Source organism: Bufo gargarizans, chromosome 4 (genome assembly GCF_014858855.1).
Source record: "Bufo gargarizans isolate SCDJY-AF-19 chromosome 4, ASM1485885v1, whole genome shotgun sequence".
In the NCBI taxonomy this organism is placed as follows: Eukaryota; Metazoa; Chordata; class Amphibia; order Anura; family Bufonidae; genus Bufo; species Bufo gargarizans.
In genome coordinates this window covers 517,034,007-517,053,262 of record NC_058083.1, presented here as the reverse complement: position 1 = coordinate 517,053,262, position 19,256 = coordinate 517,034,007, and the positions used below count along the sequence as shown (strand labels likewise).

The following is a 19,256-nucleotide window of genomic DNA, read 5'->3' as shown; positions in this document are numbered from 1 at the left end:
TAAAATTAATTTTATATAATTATATATCCAAGTGTGGACCGAAAAAGACAGTAGGTTTAACATACAAACCCACACAATTCATGAATAGAATATCCGCATAAAGGTTCCCTTTATATATGGTAAAGAATATACATGATTATGGCATCAAAAAACATATATGTGCACCAGATACTTAAAGGGGTTATCCCATCTTAATGATCACTGTTAAATCTGTTAATGATTTGACAGTGATCATTTTTGTAAATATAATTGATTAACAAATTCCTGTCGTTTAGGATAAAATTAATTTCCACTTACCTTATTGTTGTGACTCGGTCTCCCCTGGTTACGACCACCGCTCTTCTCCAAAATCCTGATGGCCGCGCTTGGGCAGAAGACTCCCTCTTTTCTCCCGGCCGGGCCGCTCGCTGTCCTGAACGCGCACGCTGCCGCGCATGCGCGACGGTGACTTCTTCCTGGCCAGAATAGTACAGAGCTGCGAATGCGCACGCCGGCTCTGTACTATACTGGCCAGAAATAAGTCACCATGGCGCATGCGCGGCGGCATGCGCGGCGGCATGCGCGTTCAGTCCAGCGTGCGGCCCGGCCGGGAGAAGACTTCAATCAAGATGAAGCCCGCCCCCAGCCAGAATCCAGGAAGTGAATGCGCGGTGGCAGCAGGTAAGTATAAAAAGGCAAAGTGGAATAACCCCTTTAACTTTTCCGATATTAAGCAGGCATGATTTTGCTGGTAAAAAAGTATCCCCACGCGTATCGCCAGACAATGCTGGCTTCCTCAGGAGTTCCACCATTAGGTTAATGTGGATACAGTGGCATGCACTCTGAGTGATATTTTAATTGTGCCCTTCAACAAAGTATTAGTTTAAGGGTGCGCACACTTATGCAACCATATTATTATTAATTTTTTTTTTCTCTACCTAAAAGATTTCAGTTTGTTTTTCAATTGAGTTGTACAGTTTATAGGTCACATCAAAGGTGGAAAATGTTCTGAAATGATTTATCTTTGTCTCTTTTTTTTACATCACAGAAACCTGACATTTTAGCATATGTACACTACAGAGGACAGTATACTGCTACTGATGTATCTGGATACTTGGGCAGAGAAGTCGCAAATGAGGTTTAACACTGATAAATATAAGGTTATGCACATGGGAAGGAATAATACAAATAATCAGTACATACTAAATGGTAAAACACTGGGTAACACTGACATGGAAAAGGACTGGAGAATATTAATTGACAGTAGAGATGAGCGAACCTGTCGAGGTTCAGTTTGGTTTGGCCCAGAATTTATTTGGACCCAACCAGTTCAGCTCCAATTGCCCTGGGAATTGTTATAACACCCACTAGCCTCCTACAAAGTTTTAAGAAAACTTATCATTCATTTTTAATGAATTTTTGCTCCCCCCCCCCAAGCTGTTGAACACAATGACAATAATAGTAAATGATGTCCGAGTGACAGCGCGGCTACATCGGGAGAGACATGCTGCCAGGCCACGCCCCCTGGTGACATGATAGCATCCTTAGCAACAGGGTACAATGCTCTGTTTCTCCCTGCAGTGGGCATGTGCTGGAGGAGATTGTCAGGGGGTTGATTGCTCTGCTGCTTTGTTCCTGTGTGCTGTTGTTTCTAACTAATGGTGTGCCTATCAGGTGCGATCCTGAAACTTGGAGCTCTATTGAAACCCCATCTAGTTCCGATCTCGCCTCTCTGACGCTTGTTTTTGTACTGCATTGTCCTTGTGGTTCTGACTCGCTTACATACAAACTTGTCTTTTGTCATTTTGTCTCTTGGTGTTTGTCTGTGTCTGTATCTTAATAGGGCAGGGACCGTCGACCAGTTGCAGTCTTGCTACCAAGGGCTTGTACTGCAAATAGGCAGGCAAAGCCAGCTGGGTTCTAGTTTAGGGCTCACTACTGTCCCGACCTACAAGTGTTACATGTGAATTGTCAGAAGAAAACCCTCTGTGAGATGACGAGGGCAAGGAAGAAAGAGAACGTGCTGTGTCAGTTGTGGCCACTGTTCCAGTCTGCCTGCCCAAAAATCCATGGTGTCACGAAACAGGGTATGTGCTAAGGACAGACCAGAGTGCAGGTAGGCCTGAACCTGGGTGTTGAGATGGGAGGTCTCGGCTTGCTGATTTGCCTTAGCCTGATAAGGCACTTGAATAAACTGTTCCATCATGTTGAGGAGATCGAACTGGCTGCTTCTTCTGCTGTTTGTGGCAGAGGGAGGTGGGTGACTTTATGGGGGCAGAGTGAAGCCTCCCTTTCAGACACATAGGTGGCAGGCCTCTGTTTACCAAAAGTTATGACAAGCTGTGTACACAGTGTTTCCTGGCAATTACGTAATTTGGCCTTGTTTTTGGAGGGAGGAATATATTCCCCCATGTTGCTTTGATAGTGAGGGTCTAAAAGCATGGCTATCCATTAATCATCAGACTGCTTGATGTCTATGATACACTTGTCATGGTAGTAAGCAAGTGAATATGCAGCTTGCCATTCTGGTCATTGTGCCTAAGGAGCCAGTTCTTTCCGACTCCACCTCCTATTGACAATATTGGGTGTTGTAGCTAGTGTCACCATCATCATCATCTTCTTCCAAGTCTGACTCATTATCCATGGGAGTTTCTTCTTCTGGTTTCCCAACAGCTACAGGGCAGACAGCAAGATATGTTAGCTGTTCTTTTTCCTCTGTCGCCCTCTGCTGCATGAGCACCAGCCTCTGTTCTAAGATAAATATGAGAGGGATGAGGGACAACTGCAGCATGAAGGGTATGAGCTGCCACTGTCCAACCTGGAAAAAACTCATGCTCCCTGCTGAGGCAGTCTGGTGCATGACATTCGTTTAAGGCTTTTTGATGCACACTCTAGCATTTGTAATGTTGCATTCTAGCGAGTTGGAACATTGCGGATTAAGTGGTGTATCTGGAAACTGTTCTGTTGCTGCAAGTGTAGGAGGGCATTCCTCGAAAATTAAGAATGGCTGAAATGCTTGGACAAGCCAGTGTACTTTTATAAACAGTTAGTTAATGACGTGTGCCACGTAGGGAGCATGTGTTATTTCCCTCAAGTTCATAGCAGCCGTAATGTTGCGTCCATTGTTGTTCACCACCTTGCCATTTCGAGTTGGCGGGGTAAACAGCCAGTGGGATCTTTGCTGCTTGATGTACTCACCTTGTGGCTACTCTCGCCAAGGCTGATCAGATCCAACACTGCATGGCAATGCAGTGACACATTTCATAGGAAGGAAAAGGAGTGGGAGGAACACTGTGCCCTGCTGTTGGGGATGGAAGAGTGTCCATGGCAGGGGAGGCAGATAAGTACCTGGTGTGAGAACTAGATGGACACAATGGTGGGGAGGTCAAAAGGACCTGGCCTTGTGGCTAGGGTGCTGCCTCGCCACTGCCATAAAAAACATTGACCCAATAGGCCTTGAAATACATGTACTTTCTCTGCCTTTAATAGCTGCTCCAGGTTTCCACTGGCGTGCACCTTGCTGTACAGTAACAATTGCAAGTCAGAGTACAAGATACTACTAAATGGTATGGCAGCAACTGCACCGCCAACAACTTGGTCAGATGGGGTTCAGCTTGTAGACAAACTATTTGCTGGTCGAGAAATTTTTTTTCATGGCCACACATTCCATTCACAATGGACCGGAGGATAATGAAGAGGTGGAATCTTAGCAGGAGAAGAAGCTGACTGATAATGACAAGGACACTATACTGCTTGGGCTTTCGGATTGGCTGCCTCCAAAAGGACCAAGAGAAGGAGGACAGATGTATTCTGATTGGGAATACTAGCCAGCTGTATTTTCCCAAATGATCCAGTGATGCTGCTGGTACTTCTTATGTTTGTATTTGAACGCCCACAGCTTACTTTAATCCTGCAGACCTTGCACATGGCTGTGGTTATGTGGGCTGGCCTTTTGGAGAAAAAAACTTCATATGGGAGTTGCTTGCACAGAGCTAGCGAAAACCAAGTTTGGCATAGGTCTGGCACGTTGCATCTGCGCCCACGATATTATCAGCATCACCAGTTCTCGAGCTGGACAGAATATAAGCAGTTCTGTAAGCGTACATTGCCTTCACTCTATTTTGCCACAACGACCACCACCCTTCTCTTTAGATTTCTTCTCTTCGGCGCTCCGATCTGGCTGCCAGATCCTGTTTAGCACACAATTATCATTGGAGTCCTCTTCCCACCACTTATATCAGACTGTGATATATCATGGGGGTCTACTTGGTCCCCCTTCCCATTCCCTGCTCTGTATTTGCTCTGACTGCCAGTGTCGCTGCCCCCATTACCAATACCGTGGATACGGGAGTCACTATTACTACCAAAAACCCAGCTATGCATGAGGCCATCTTCCTGAACCTCCTTCTCGGAGCAGTCCAAACGATGACTGGTCTCACACAAGTGGTCAACAGGGAGACTCTCTTGACCGTCTGTCGTAGGGTGGGGCGAGGTTTTGTTGCCTCTTTTCAGGGGAAAAAAAGTGCCCCACAAGGAAGGGGCAGTGAAGACAGAGAGGACTGAAGAATGCTATGACCCCTGGCTTCAACAAACGGTGCCAGACTCAGAACTAACCTCCTCCATCCTGCTGTGAGAGGAGAACTGAGCCATCCAATCCACAATCTCATCCTCTTTCTCCTTAATGATAATGTTGCTCCTTTCTGAAGCCAGGGACAACTGTGGCCTACCACCATTACTATTACTTCTGGCTGGATAGCTGGTGCTGCTACTACCCACATTCTGGCTCTGGGAGGACAAGGTTTGTCCCTGGGTCATTTATTTGGAACCCATCAGTATTCCAGAAGGTTTTTGGACTAATGTACACAGTCACACAAAGTACGAAATGGTTTGAAAGTCTGTTTTCTGGAACTTAAAGGGATTGTCTGGGCTTTTACAATTGTTGAACCATCCTCAGGATAGGTCATCAATATCAGATCGGCACATCCTATACTCTTTAGAGATCACAGACTCCTGCAAACTGTGCTTTACCTCTTCCAACGGCACAGCCTAGAGCCTGACCCCTCCCACAGAGGATCACATGGTCATGACATCTTCACAGGTCCTTTACCTGCTGTAGGGGCACAGTCTGAAGCATGACTCCTCCCACACAGGATCATATGGTCATGACATCATCACAGGTCCTTTTCCTCCTCTAGGAGCATAGTCTGAAGCATGACTCCTCCCACACTAGATCACATGGTGATGATATCATCATAGGTCTTTTGCCTCCTCCAGCAGCACAGCCCGAAGCATAGGTCCTCCCCCACAGGATCACATGGTCATGAGATCATCCCAGGTCCTTTACCTCTTCCAGCAGCACAGCCTAGAGCCTGACTCCTCCCACACTAGATCACATGGTCATGATATCATCACAGGTCCTTTACCTCTTCCGGCAGCACAGCCTGGAGCCTGACTCCTCTTACACTAGATCACATGGTCATGATATCATTACAGGTCCTTTACTTCTTCCGGCAGCACAGCCCAGAGCCTGACTCCTCCCACACTAGATCACATGGTTATGATATCATCACAGGTCCTTTACCTCTTCCGGCAGCACAGCCCAGAGCCTGACTCCTCACACACTAGATCACATGGTTATGATATCATCACAGGTCCTTTACCTCTTCCGGCAGCACAGCCCAGAGCCTGACTCCTCCCACACTAGATCACATGGTTATGATATCATCACAGGTCCTTTACCTCTTCCGGCAGCACAGCCCAGAGCCTGACTCCTCCCATACTAGATCACATGGTTATGATATCATCACAGGTCCTTTACCTCTTCCGGCAGCACAGCCTGGAACCTGACTCCTCTCACACAGGATCACCTTGGTGACGTAATGTGACTCTGAGATAGGTGGTGGTGGTGAAAGGTAGGATTCAGGTAAGTGTCCTGTGTGTTGGGCTGTGGGACGTCCTCTCCATCTTCTGTGCGGTCTCCTGTGTGGGTTAGTGTACTTTCACACTCGCGTCATGGACGGATCCGTTCAGATAATACAACCGTCTGCATCCATTCAGAATGGATCAGTTTGTATTATCTTTAACATAGCCAAGACGGATCCGTCTTGAACACCATTGAAAGTCAATAGAGGACGGATCCGTTTGGCTCAGTTTCATCAGACAGACACCAAAACGCTGCAAGCAACATTTTGGTGTCCGCCTCCAAAGCAGAATGGAGATTGAACTGATGCAAACTGATCCGTTTTGGACCGCTTGTGAGAGCCCTGAATGGATCTAACAAACGGAAAGCCAAAATACCAGTGTGAAAGTAGACTTAGGATTAGGGACAGGTTTACAGTCAGGGAGGTTTTGTGGAGAACATTAGTTTTTAGAATAACTTGGGGGCGGGGCTCCGTTCTCTCAGAAGCCCATACATTCTAGGTGGGTACATGTGGTGTCCAGCAGGGCAGGTAGGTGTGTAGTCACCGCCATTGTCTGTCAGGATTACTGGGGCAGAGGGGGCATTAACCCCTTCACCGCCAGCTCTCTCGGCCAGGCACAGTCAGCCTCCGCCAGCACTCAGCCCACTAGGCACTAGGCTAGCCCAGGGACTGACTGAGCTACAGGAGCAGCACCTGGGTCTATCTGAGTGTAATCTATATGTACAGCGCAGGTATATACATAGTCATCCTCCTGTGTATTATAGTATATACTGTGCTGGTATAACCTGGGTCTATCTGAGTGTAATCTATATGTACAGCGCAGGTATATACATAGTCATCTGTGTATTATAGTATATACTATGCTGGTATAACCTGAGTATATCTGAGTATAATTCTATATGTACAGCGCAGGTATATACATAGTCATCTTCCTGTGTATTATAGTATATACTATGCTGGTATAACCTGAGTATCCCCGGTATATAATTATATATGTACAAATGGTGTAGACTATACATCTCAGTGCTCCAGACAAAAAAAAATTGGCTCCTAACCTGAAAAATTTAGGAGCCAAATTTAAAATACATATAATATAGCTGGGATGAGCATGGGGTTTTCTAAGCTACAGCCCACGCAGTTAAAGGGTTGTGCACACATTTCCATGACCTGTCAGACTAGCCAGATTCGCATTGGTAATCCCTAGGCGCTAGGTCCTGGCTCATTCACTTTCAGGCCTCCCCTGCTTGTCTTGGGTTTCTCCATGAAAACGTTTGGCTGTAGTGGTATCAAGACAATTGCATGATATTTTATGACGTAAAGTCATGATTTTATGAAAGACACGGAGGCGAGTATTGCTTACCCTTTCTTTACTGTCCACCAATAGCAGCAAAGAACAAAACATAAGGAAAAAAGGTAAACATAGTAACAGGCCCCTCCCCACCCTAATCCAGTATAATAACTCCAACGTCCTTAGGCTCTTCCTCTTTCTTTGGCGCGATGCCAGCAACTCAATGCTAGGATCTCCAGACATTCTTCATTATCCACCAAACTTTTCAACTTCACGGTACTGGAAAACACCGCCTCAAATTGGTGAACTCGGCAACTGTAGCCATCCAACACAGCAATTGTACTCAACTATTAGGCTCCTGACTGCCATGACGAATCACCCTGAAAAATAAGAGACGGAAAATTTGGAATTACACCCGACACGGGCGAACGTCCCTGTGGATGAAGATAATTAATTTAATTAATCAACACAAGGGACAAACAATATCTCTGAAACAAAGAGTCTAATGGGTAAATATCTCTGACACAAAGAACATAACAGGAAAAATAACTCTGAGACAAATAATATAACGGGTGGGTAAGGGCGGGGCAATACTCGCCTCCGTGTCTTTCATAAAATCATGACTTTACGTCATAAAATAGGAAAATCATGCAATTTTATTTCAAGACACGGAGGCTCCTATTGCGAGTTCAAAGCTGTTCCATCACAGACGAGAAGGCGTGTAGAGGCGGACGAAAGTAGAATTCCCTGAAGGTGGATACTCTGGACCAGTCCGCCAACCTCATGACATCTTCCAGTTTTGCTCCCGCTACCACCATGGAGGTAGCGGCCGCCCCTCTAGTGGAGTGAGCCGTGAATACCGCAGGGTCTACTCCTGCCAAGGAGAGGACCCACTTAACCCAACGAGCCAGTGTGGTGCTGGTGACGGGCATGAATTGACGACGGAACGAAAGAAAAAGTTGGGGAGAAGCTGGGGAGCGATGAGTCAAAGTACGAGCCTCGTACTCTTTGAGGCAAGCCACCGGACAGAGCGTCGGGGCTGAAGGGAACGCGGGATAATGCACCATCCTATGCGTCTTGGTACGGCGAGTGATGTTGAAAGTGACGCCCTCTGGCGTGAAAGAACGGGCGTCGTAATCCAGAGCTCTGACATCAGATACTCTCTTGCAAGAAATGAGGCATAGAAGAGTAACAAGTTTGGCAGATAAATGACGCAAGGAGAGGTCCGAGTTAGACGGCCAGGTGGCGAAAAGGGACAGAACACAAGACACGTTCCAGGTAGTGGAGAACCGAGGCCTTGGAGGACGAGGAAGGCGGGACCCCCGAAGAAGACGGCATACCAGGGGGTGTCGGCCAGCCGGACAGCCATCAAAACCCTGGTGAGCTGAAGAAATAGCCGACCTGAACATATTCATCGTGCGGTATGCCTTGTCCGCTTCGAACAAAGACGACAGGAACTGTAGACTCTCCACTACAGGAGCCGTAAAGGGATCCAAGTCCCGTGCCAAGCACCAGCTAGACCAAGCTCTCCAGGCTGCTCTATAAGATCTTCTGGTGCCGGGAGCCCATGAGTCCTCCAAAAGGCGTCGAGTAATCTCCGAAATTACCTGGATTGTCCAAGGATCCCCAAGATCTTGCAAGCTAGAAGCCGTAGAGAGCCGTCCAGAATAAGGGGGTGTTCCAGTCCTAACATTCCCAGCAGGAGACCTCTGAAGTATGGCAGGGTGAATGGCAAGTCCACTGCCAGCTCTATTAATTGGGGAAACCACGATTGGGTGCCCCAGAAGGGGACCACCACGACCAGGTTGGCCAATTCTGGGATCAGCAGTTTCCCTGGGAGATAAAGGCCCAGGATTGTCAGAGGCCTCCCCTAGGTCAGGATCTGTTGGAGATGGGGGGTTAGAGGCCGAATGACAGGCCTCATGCATGCCTTGGCTGCGAATCGTGAAGGATCCGGCAAGAAGTTCCAGAACATTGATGTGTAGTCTGGTCTCATCCTCTGATCAACGTCCTCCGGTGGTCACGCCGTCGAGTCAGCGCCCCAACCTCTGAGGCTGGCGTCCGATTCCACCGTAAAGTCTGGTAGGGGGCCGAAGATTGCCTTGCCGTTCCAGGCCGAAAGATTGTGGATCCACCACAACATCTCGTCCCTGGTCTCTGCATCCAAAGAGATGAGTTCTGCGTACGAAGCTCCCGCGTGTAGGTGAGCGATCTTCAAGCGCTGTAGGGCTCGGTAATGCAGCGGAGCTGGGAAGACTGCTTGAGCTTGAATAGAGGAGGCCGATAAGCCGGGCCAGGTGGCGCAGTGAGATCTGTAATACTGTTAAAGCGCGGCGTAACTCCTTGCGGATGGAGAGGATTTCTCTTGAGGGAGACGAAGAGTTGCCGTGGACGAATCCACGGCGAAACCCAGGAAAATCATGGTACGTGAGGGTACCAGCACAGATTTTTCCCGGTTGAGGAGAAACGCCAGACGTGACAGGAGATCCATAGCCCAGTTCAGATGTTTGAGGAGTAGGGATTGTTCCTGGGCCATGATGAGGATGTCGTCCAAGTAGATTATGAGACGCACCCCTCGACTGCCTAGCCAAGCCATAGCTGGACGCATCAACTTGGTGAAGCACCAAGGAGCAGACGATAGGACGAAGGGGAGGCATGTGAACTGCCAAATATTCCCATTCCAAATGAAGCGCAGGAGGTCCCTGGAAGGCTCCAACACCGGGACTGTCAAATACGCGTCCTTGAGGTCGAGCTTCACCATCCAATCTTGTTGGAGAAGGAGGTCCCTGTCACAACCAGACAGCTGAGAAGCTCTGACAGAAGCCTTTCAGAACCTCCTCCTTGAGTTTTCTTGTTTTTGGTTTTCAGTTCCTCATCTCGTTAGCCTCTCTCAGCTGTCATGTAGTTGGACTGATTGCATCCCTTTAAATTCCTCCCCATAATGCATTAGTGGGCGGTTTATAATGTCACGGAAGGTGTACAGGAAACAAGACAATGCAAAATGAATATATGACTCACTGGATCCAAAACTAAGGAACAAAAAGGGAGACCCCTGCATCAGACCTGGCTCTCTCCCTTACTGCTCTGCCTATGCAATAATCCCAATGGTGGATGATCGCATATCCTCGTACCTCGACTATATAACACCTGAACACCCTACAATAGTGAAGGGACACGACCACCGGCTCCCTACACTAGAAACGGAGGGAGTCAGGGTCACCTGGGATCCAGCAAACAGAAAATCACAAATGAATGTACAACACTTAACTTGTAGAAGAACTGGGAAATAGGATCAGCATGCACACACACACTCCAGGAAGCTGTATAAACCGCACACTAATGCATTATGGGGAGGAATTTAAAGGGATGCAATCAGTCCAACTACATGACAGCTGAGAGAGGCTAACGAGATGAGGAACTGAAAACCAAAAACAAAGAAAACTCAAGGAGGAGGTTCTGAAAGGCTTCTGTCAGAGCTTCTCAGCTGTCTGGTTGTGACAGTCCCTGAGGAGATGAATCCCTTCTATCTTGAAATGGCGGTATCGCATCAACTCGTTTAAGGCTCGGAGGTTGATTACTGGGCGCATTTGACCTCCTTTCTTTTCCACCAGGATGATGTTGCTGATAACCCCCGACTGAAGGTCTGGAGCAGGTTCCACCGCTCCTTTCCGATAGAGGTCTGACAGTTCCTGGTCTATCAGAGTCTGTGTCTGATGGGAGGTAACTATGGGATGAGGGGGAGGAAGAGAGACAGGGGGGTTTACCAATTCTATGTGGAAACCCTGAACTGTGGAGAGTACCCACGGGTCCGAGGTGATGTTGGACCAGACATGAGAAAAAAGACGGAGCCTCCCCCTACATAAACCTCTGAAGAATGAAGAGGAAGAAGTGGAGGACTTTCCGTAAGGTCTTCTCGAAACCGAGGAACCTCTGTAGCCCCTGAAGCGGCCTGGACCTCCACAAGAGGGGAAAAATGTAGTGGGTTGTCTCGCATCATGGTAGTTGGTCCGTTGTGCAAAGGATCTCTGTGTGAAGGAGCCTCGACCCGATCCACGGATCTGGAAGGATGACCGGCCGGACAGGCGGCCCCTGGAACTGCCGGCCCTGGTAGAAACTCTACCTTGAAACACCCTCTTCATGGAGGACTGGGTTTTATCTAAAGCCGTGAAGGCGCCAACAAAACGGCCCATATCTTTAATGAAAGAGTCCCCAAAAAGTAAACCTTGGGCGTCCTTACCTGCCTCTGTAAGGGCGAGGTTGGCCAATTTAGGCTCTATCCTAAAAAGAATGGCTTTGCGCCTCTCTATAGAGAGCGAGGCGTTGATATTACCTGCCATGCAAATAACTCTTTGTACCCAGCCCCGGAGTTCCTCTGGGTCAACTTGGCCATTTTCGGCTCTAGCGGCTTCCCCCAGTTCTAAAATTCTGGCCAAGGGGCCAAAAATGTCCAGGAGCTTGTCCTGACATGCTTTTAAGGCTGATTCTAGACCCTTGCAGGGGTTCCAGACGGATTTGGCCAGGAATTGCGCAATTTTGGGGTCCACCATTGGGGTTTCACAGACCTTATTGGGTATAATAGGTCTTGGGCATTCCGCCCGTAGTTTGTTGCGGGCCTCTTTACTAAGAGGGCACCACACCCGGGCTTCCAAGTATCTGGCCACGTGATCAACAGGTACCCACTCCGCAGATCTGGGGTGGTGGAGGGCATCTGGGTCAAATAGGGGTTCCCCTATTATGTAAATTAGAGTGGCTGAGGAACCAGTGGCGACCTCCGATAGGGAGTCGGTGGCTGACGTGGTAGAAGGGTTTCGGTCCACTGGTATATCCCCCAGGTCTTTGTCCGTATCGCCTAAAGCGTCAGTCAAAGCCTCCTCATCTGAGCCGAATTCTGAATTGGACTCTTTATCTAGTTGTGCTCTGGCACATTTCCAGAGGCGCGCTTTTTCTGCCTGGCGCGTACAGGCTCTTTTGCGCGACATAGGTGCGCCATCTTGGGTGGCAAAAGACAGACCGCTCTAGGTTTTTCTGGAGGCAGGTGGATCAGGTGCTGGTGGCCGGGTCTCAGACCTAGCTTGGGGAATCTGAACCCCAGCCGAAGGCGTGTGGGCCATAAGGGCTTCAGAGATTGACCTGGTGAGTGTGGAGGAAACAGAGCCCATAGCTGCAATAATAGCGTCAGTTACTGAGCACTGGAGAGCCAGGGCCTGGGGATCAATTCTAGGATCAGCAGTTTTCTTGGGATATAAGGGCCCAGGATTGTCAGAGGCCTCCCCAGGTCAAGATTTGTTGGGGACGGGGGGTGGTTAGAGGCCGAATGACGGGCTGCTTTACTTATAAAATCGCAGGCTTATAAAATCGCAAGGTGGTGTGACTGGGTGACTGAGAAAAATAGAGGGGAAAGCCAGGAGGGTAAATCGTACCAGGGCTGGAGCTAGAGGCAAACCCACGGAGGCTCCCACGCTACTGCCGGCCGGAATGGGGCACTATGGCGTCCGAAGTATCGCGAGACTTCGGACGTGCCGGTCTGGGGGCGTGGCCACGGCACAGATCGTGTGAAGGCCGGGAGGTAAAATAAGCAGAGGGGCGGAGTCCCAGGTCCCAGAAGACGGCGAAAATGGCCGATCAGAGTGGCTGAAGTGAGAGGGGAAGAAGCAGCAGGGACAGAAGGATAGAACCTCCTACCCTATACCCCCCCCTTCCCCGCCGGGGGGGAAACACCTGGTCGTAAGCAATGAGGTAGGAAGGAATGGGTAGGATGGGAAGGAATATACAACTTAGGTAAACACCTAAGACAAGGGATAAAGTAATAGGATATCTATGGGGAAAGAGAAGGCATATGGGGAAGATAACCAACCCCCCAAAACCCTAAAAGGTATTAAGACACAATAGAAATAACCAGCACAATATACAGGGAGTGCAGAATTATTAGGCAAATGAGTATTTTGACCACATCATCCTCTTTATGCATGTTCTCTTACTCCAAGCTGTATAGGCTCGAAAGCCTACTACCAATTAAGCATATTAGGTGATGTGCATCTCTGTAATGAGAAGGGGTGTGGTCTAATGACATCAACACCCTATATCAGGTGTGCATAATTATTAGGCAACTTCCTTTCCTTTGGCAAAATGGGTCAAAAGAAGGACTTGACAGGCTCAGAAAAGTCAAAAATAGTGAGATATCTTGCAGAGGGATGCAGCATTCTTAAAATTGTAAAGCTTCTGAAGCGTGATCATCGAACAATCAAGCGTTTCATTCAAAATAGTCAACAGGGTCGCAAGAAGCGTGTGGAAAAACCAAGGCGCAAAATAACTGTCCATGAACTGAGAAAAGTCAAGCGTGCAGCTGCCAAGATGCCACTTGCCACCAGTTTGGCCATATTTCAGAGCTGCAACATCACTGGAGTGCCCAAAAGCACAAGGTGTGCAATACTCAGAGACATGGCAAGGTAAGAAAGGCTGAAAGACGACCACCACTGAACAAGACACACAAGCTGAAACGTCAAGACTGGGCCAAGAAATATCTCAAGACTGATTTTTCTAAGGTTTTATGGACTGATGAAATGAGAGTGAGTCTTGATGGGCCAGATGGATGGGCCCGTGGCTGGATTGGTAAAGGGCAGAGAGCTCCAGTCCGACTCAGACGCCAGCAAGGTGGAGGTGGAGTACTGGTTTGGGCTGGTATCATCAAAGATGAGCTTGTGGGGCCTTTTCGGGTTGAGGATGGAGTCAAGCTCAACTCCCAGTCCTACTGCCAGTTTCTGGAAGACACCTTCTTCAAGCAGTGGTACAGGAAGAAGTCTGCATCCTTCAAGAAAAACATGATTTTCATGCAGGACAATGCTCCATCACACGCGTCCAAGTACTCCACAACGTGGCTGGCAAGAAAGGGTATAAAAGAAGAAAATCTAATGACATGGCCTCCTTGTTCACCTGATCTGAACCCCATTGAGAGCCTGTGGTCCATCATCAAATGTGAGATTTACAAGGAGGGAAAACAGTACACCTCTCTGAACAGTGTCTGGGAGGCTGTGGTTGCTGCTGCACGCAATGTTGATGGTGAACAGATCAAAACACTGACAGAATCCATGGATGGCAGGCTTTTGAGTGTCCTTGCAAAGAAAGGTGGCTATATTGGTCACTGATTTGTTTTTGTTTTGTTTTTGAATGTCAGAAATGTATATTTGTGAATGTTGAGATGTTGTATTGGTTTCACTGGTAAAAATAAATAATTGAAATGGGTATATATTAGTTTTTTGTTAAGTTGCCTAATAATTATGCACAGTAATAGTCACCTGCACACACAGATATCCCCCTAAAATAGCTAAAACTAAAAACTACTTCCAAAAATATTCAGCTTTGATATTAATGAGTTTTTTGGGTTCATTGAGAACATAATTGTTGTTCAATAATAAAATGAATCCTCAAAAATACAACTTGCCTAATAATTCTGCACTCCCTGTAGGATTAACAATTGAATGAGAAGCACTTATCTTTGGTGGCAGCAACAAAGAAAGAGGAAGAGCCTAAGGACGTTGGGGTTATTATACTGGATTAGGGTGGGGGAGGGGTCTGTTACTATAGTTACCTTTTTTCCTTATGTTTTGTTCTTTGCTGCTATTGGTGGACAGTAAAGAAAGGGTAAGCAATAGGAGCCTCCGTGTCTTGAAATAAAATCACTGGCCACAGTGTGAGTGGCGGATCTTCATCCAGCAGACGTCTGCAGCGTGTGTCTGCCAGATGAAAGCCAAAGCAGAGGGTCTAGGCACAAATGGTGACAAGACAAAGTCTTGTCGCCATTTTGTAATTCTAAGTCGCATTGGAAACCATTTTGGTCGCCATCTGGAGCATTGGCGTCCGCAAATTGCAGATCCGCAAAACAGAACAGATTACATCCGAATGGCATCTGTTTTTTTGCGGATCCATTGTAACAATGTCTATCCTTGTCAGCAAAACTGACAATTTCTAACTTTTTTGCAGGGCTACGTAACGGACATACGGACACGGAAACAAAATAAGTTTGTGTGAATGTAGCCTAAAGGTGTATTTACAGGCAACAGATTTGTTATAGAAATTTCTGTGACAGAAACGCACTTCCAATCATCTGAATGGGGTTGTTCCTGCAGCAGGTGCATAGTTTACCGCCTTCAGTTGAATGGGACAGTCACAGACATGTCCCCACTAAATCTGCCACGTGTGAACACACCCTTAGACACCAGAATTACTGTAAAGGATTTACTAAGAACTAAGGGGGTTCATCAAACTGGTGTAAAGTAGAACTGGCTGAGTTGCCCATAGCAACCAGATTCTACCTTTCATTTTCAAAAAGAGCTGTGAAAAATGAAAGGTGGAATCTGATTAGGTTGCTATGGGCAACTCAGCCAGTTCTACTTTACACCAGTTTGATAAATGACCCCCTAAGGGTTTTTCTAGAATCATAAAACCTTCATAAGGCTGCATGCATACGACCGTGCCGTGTTCCTACATGCACACAAAGGCACACGGAAGCCGCCCGTGTGCCTTCCGCAATTTGCAGAACAGAACGGGCGGCCCAGTGTAGAAATGCCTATTCTTGTCTGCAAAATGGACAAGAATAGGACATGCTATATTTTTTTTGCGGTGTCCGCATCTTTTGCAGCCCCATTGAAGTGAATGGGTCGGCACCCGAGCTGCCAAAACTGCGGCTCGGATGCGGACCAAAACTACGGTCTTGTTCATGAGGCCTAAGGCTGTATGCAGGTTTCAGTGTATTATGCGGCAGTGCACACATCACCACTGAGGTGCACCAAAAACTGCAGGTGTCCAGCCTAAACAGTTATTCCCAATTATTCCACCAGACAAGAACATTTTGGGGAGTCATATCCTCTGTGCGGCAGTTGCCCATAGCAACCAGTCAGCCTGCAGCTCAGAGAACCTGAACGGGTCCAATTGGTTGCCAAGTGCAACTGCTAACCGTCCTCTCCTACCTGCTCCATTGAGCGCCTCACACGCCGCCATCTGGAGCTGTCGCTGGCTCTCCTCGTGTCTCGGTGTAAGTGCGGCGGACCGGACTTCAGCGGTCACCAGGAAGAGGGAGGAGAGCAGACACCTCATATCCAGCACACACCGGGCCATCCTCCGTTATTACCTCCTGGCCATTCACCTTACTGCCAGGCAGCATAACCACCCAGACCACAGCACCCCCTGCAGGCAGGTGCTTACAGATATCGCTCAGTATTTCCTGCCGCTGGCACTGTGATGCTGGGAGTACCAGCGATTCTGGGCGTCACAGGAAGAATATCAATCCAAAGCAAATAGTCCGGTTGTGGGGAGGCTGCGGCCGGTCTGGGCCCGGTTTCTCCCCCTTGCAGTGGTTGTCATGTTTCAGGGTTCCAGGCTGCGAGGCCCCCTGTTTAAAAAGGCAGACAGTGGAGGGTCTAGGCGCAAATGGCGACAAGTCTTGTTGCCATTTTGCAATTCTAAGTCGCATTGGCGACCATTTTGGTCGCCATCTGGAGCCCTGCATCTTCTTGTAAATAGTGATATGGAGCATGCTGGTATAACCTGGGTATCTCCTGTATATAATTATATATGTACAGCGCAGGTATACACTACGTGCAGAATTATTAGGCAAATGAGTATTTTGACCACATCATCCTCTTTATGCATGTTGTCTTACTCCAAGCTGTATAGGCTCGAAAGCCTACTACCAATTAAGCATATTAGGTGATGTGCATCTCTGTAATGAGAAGGGGTGTGGTCTAATGACATCAACACCCTATATCAGGTGTGCATAATTATTAGGCAACTTCCTTTCCTTTGGCAAAATGGGTCAAAAGAAGGACTTGACAGGCTCAGAAAAGTCAAAAATAGTGAGATATCTTGCAGAGGGATGCAGCACTCTTAAAATTGCAAAGCTTCTGAAGCGTGATCATCGAACAATCAAGCGTTTCATTCAAAATAGTCAACAGGGTCGCAAGAAGCGTGTGGAAAAACCAAGGCGCAAAATAACTGCCCATGAACTGAGAAAAGTCAAGCGTGCAGCTGCCAAGATGCCACTTGCCACCAGTTTGGCCATATTTCAGAGCTGCAACATCACTGGAGTGCCCAAAAGCACAAGGTGTGCAATACTCAGAGACATGGCCAAGGTAAGAAAGGCTGAAAGACGACCACCACTTAACAAGACACACAAGCTGAAACGTCAAGACTGGGCCAAGAAATATCTCAAGACTGATTTTTCTAAGGTTTTATGGACTGATGAAATGAGAGTGAGTCTTGATGGGCCAGATGGCTGGATTGGTAAAGGGCACAGAGCTCCAGTCCGACTCAGACGCCAGCAAGGTGGAGGTGGAGTACTGGTTTGGGCTGGTATCATCAAAGATGAGCTTGTGGGGCCTTTTTGGGTTGAGGATGGAGTCAAGCTCAACTCCCAGTCCTACTGCCAGTTTCTGGAAGACACCTTCTTCAAGCAGTGGTACAGGAAGAAGTCTGCAAGGTAAGAAAAACATGATTTTCATGCAGGACAATGCTCCATCACACGCGTCCAAGTACTCCACAACGTGGCTGGCAAGAAAGGGTATAAAAGAAGAAAATCTAATGACATGGCCTCCTTGTTCACCTGATCTGAACCCCATTGAGAACCTGTGGTCCATCATCAAATGTGAGATTTACAAGGAGGGAAAACAGTACACCTCTCTGAACAGTGTCTGGGAGGCTGTGGTTGCTGCTGCTGCACGCAATGTTGATGGTGAACAGATCAAAACACTGACAGAATCCATGGATGGCAGGCTTTTGAGTGTCCTTGCAAAGAAAGGTGGCTATATTGGTCACTGATTTGTTTTTGTTTTGTTTTTGAATGTCAGAAATGTATATTTGTGAATGTTGAGATGTTATATTGGTTTCACTGGTAAAAATAAATAATTGAAATGGGTATATATTAGTTTTTTGTTAAGTTGCCTAATAATTATGTACAGTAATAGTCACCTGCACACACAGATATCCCCCTAAAATAGCTAAAACTAAAAACAAACTAAAAACTACTTCCAAAAATATTCAGCTTTGATATTAATGAGTTTTTTGGGTTCATTGAGAACATGGTTGTTGTTCAATAATAAAATTAATCCTCAAAAATACAACTTGCCTAATAATTCTGCACTCCCTGTATGCATTTTCAAAAATGCTTTATTATTTAAAACTGAAATAAACAAACAAAAAAAGTAGTCATATTTAGCATTGTCACGTCCATAACAACCTGCTCTATAAAAATACCACATGATCTAACCTGTCAGATGAATGTTGCAAATAACAAAAAATAAAAACTGTGCCAAAACAGCTATTTTTTGTTACCTTGCCTCACAAAAAGTGTAATATAGAGTGTAGCGGAGAGGCAGGGTGAAGTGCAGTATCTCCGCTGGTAGACAGGAACCATCAGAATGAAATGCAGGTAGCGTGTATAAATCCCATCCCTCCAAGAACTAGACGACACATAGCTTGGAGGTGAACACCCTGGCTGCTAGCTTGCAGCCCTTTTTATTACATGCTCCCCTGAAGGAGAGGGACACACACATTATCATACATTACCCGATAACATTGTAGTTACAACCCACACATATTCCTCCCCTCTGTCTAGGAGATAATTGAATCAATCACTGTGTCTCCCCCATTATCTCCTAAACTGAAAAGTTACTACACAATGGGACAATAGAAACCCACCCAGCATGGTACAAATGAATACATTAAGCCCAGAAACAGGGAAATAACATGCAATATGCCCAAGTTCTGTATTTAAAGGGCTAAATCACCCAGGGCCCATAGATACAGGGATTGTCACGGATACAGTCCAACAGTTCTCAATGTGGCTGGATTTGCCACAATGCTCCCCCAGAACCAAGCCGGCATACACAGTCTGATCCAAACGGATTGGCTTGGGGAGGTCCGGAAGAGTACCCAACGATCATTGTTCAAGGTCAGTTTGTCTGGACAACCCGTCGGCGTTACCATTCTGCTTCCCAGGGCGGTAGTGAATTGTCAAGTCAAACGGCTGCAGTGCCAAACTCCAGCGCAACAGCCGGGCATTGTCTCCAGACACCCTG

General features: G+C 47.2%; 2 protein-coding genes across 2 annotated transcripts in view; both read left to right on the top strand.

Moving 5' to 3' along the window:
- The window catches only part of LOC122934017 (gastrula zinc finger protein XlCGF26.1-like), a 323,260-nt gene that overhangs the window by 133,402 nt on the left and 170,602 nt on the right, over window positions 1-19,256 (top strand). The gene's annotated exons all lie outside the window — the stretch shown is intronic.
- The window catches only part of LOC122934014 (zinc finger protein 260-like), a 222,488-nt gene continuing 209,047 nt past the window's right edge, over window positions 5,816-19,256 (top strand). The window contains exon 1 of the mRNA XM_044289140.1: window positions 5,816-5,902. The gene's annotated coding sequence lies outside the window, so the exon portion shown is untranslated. The remainder of the gene's footprint in view (window positions 5,903-19,256) is intronic.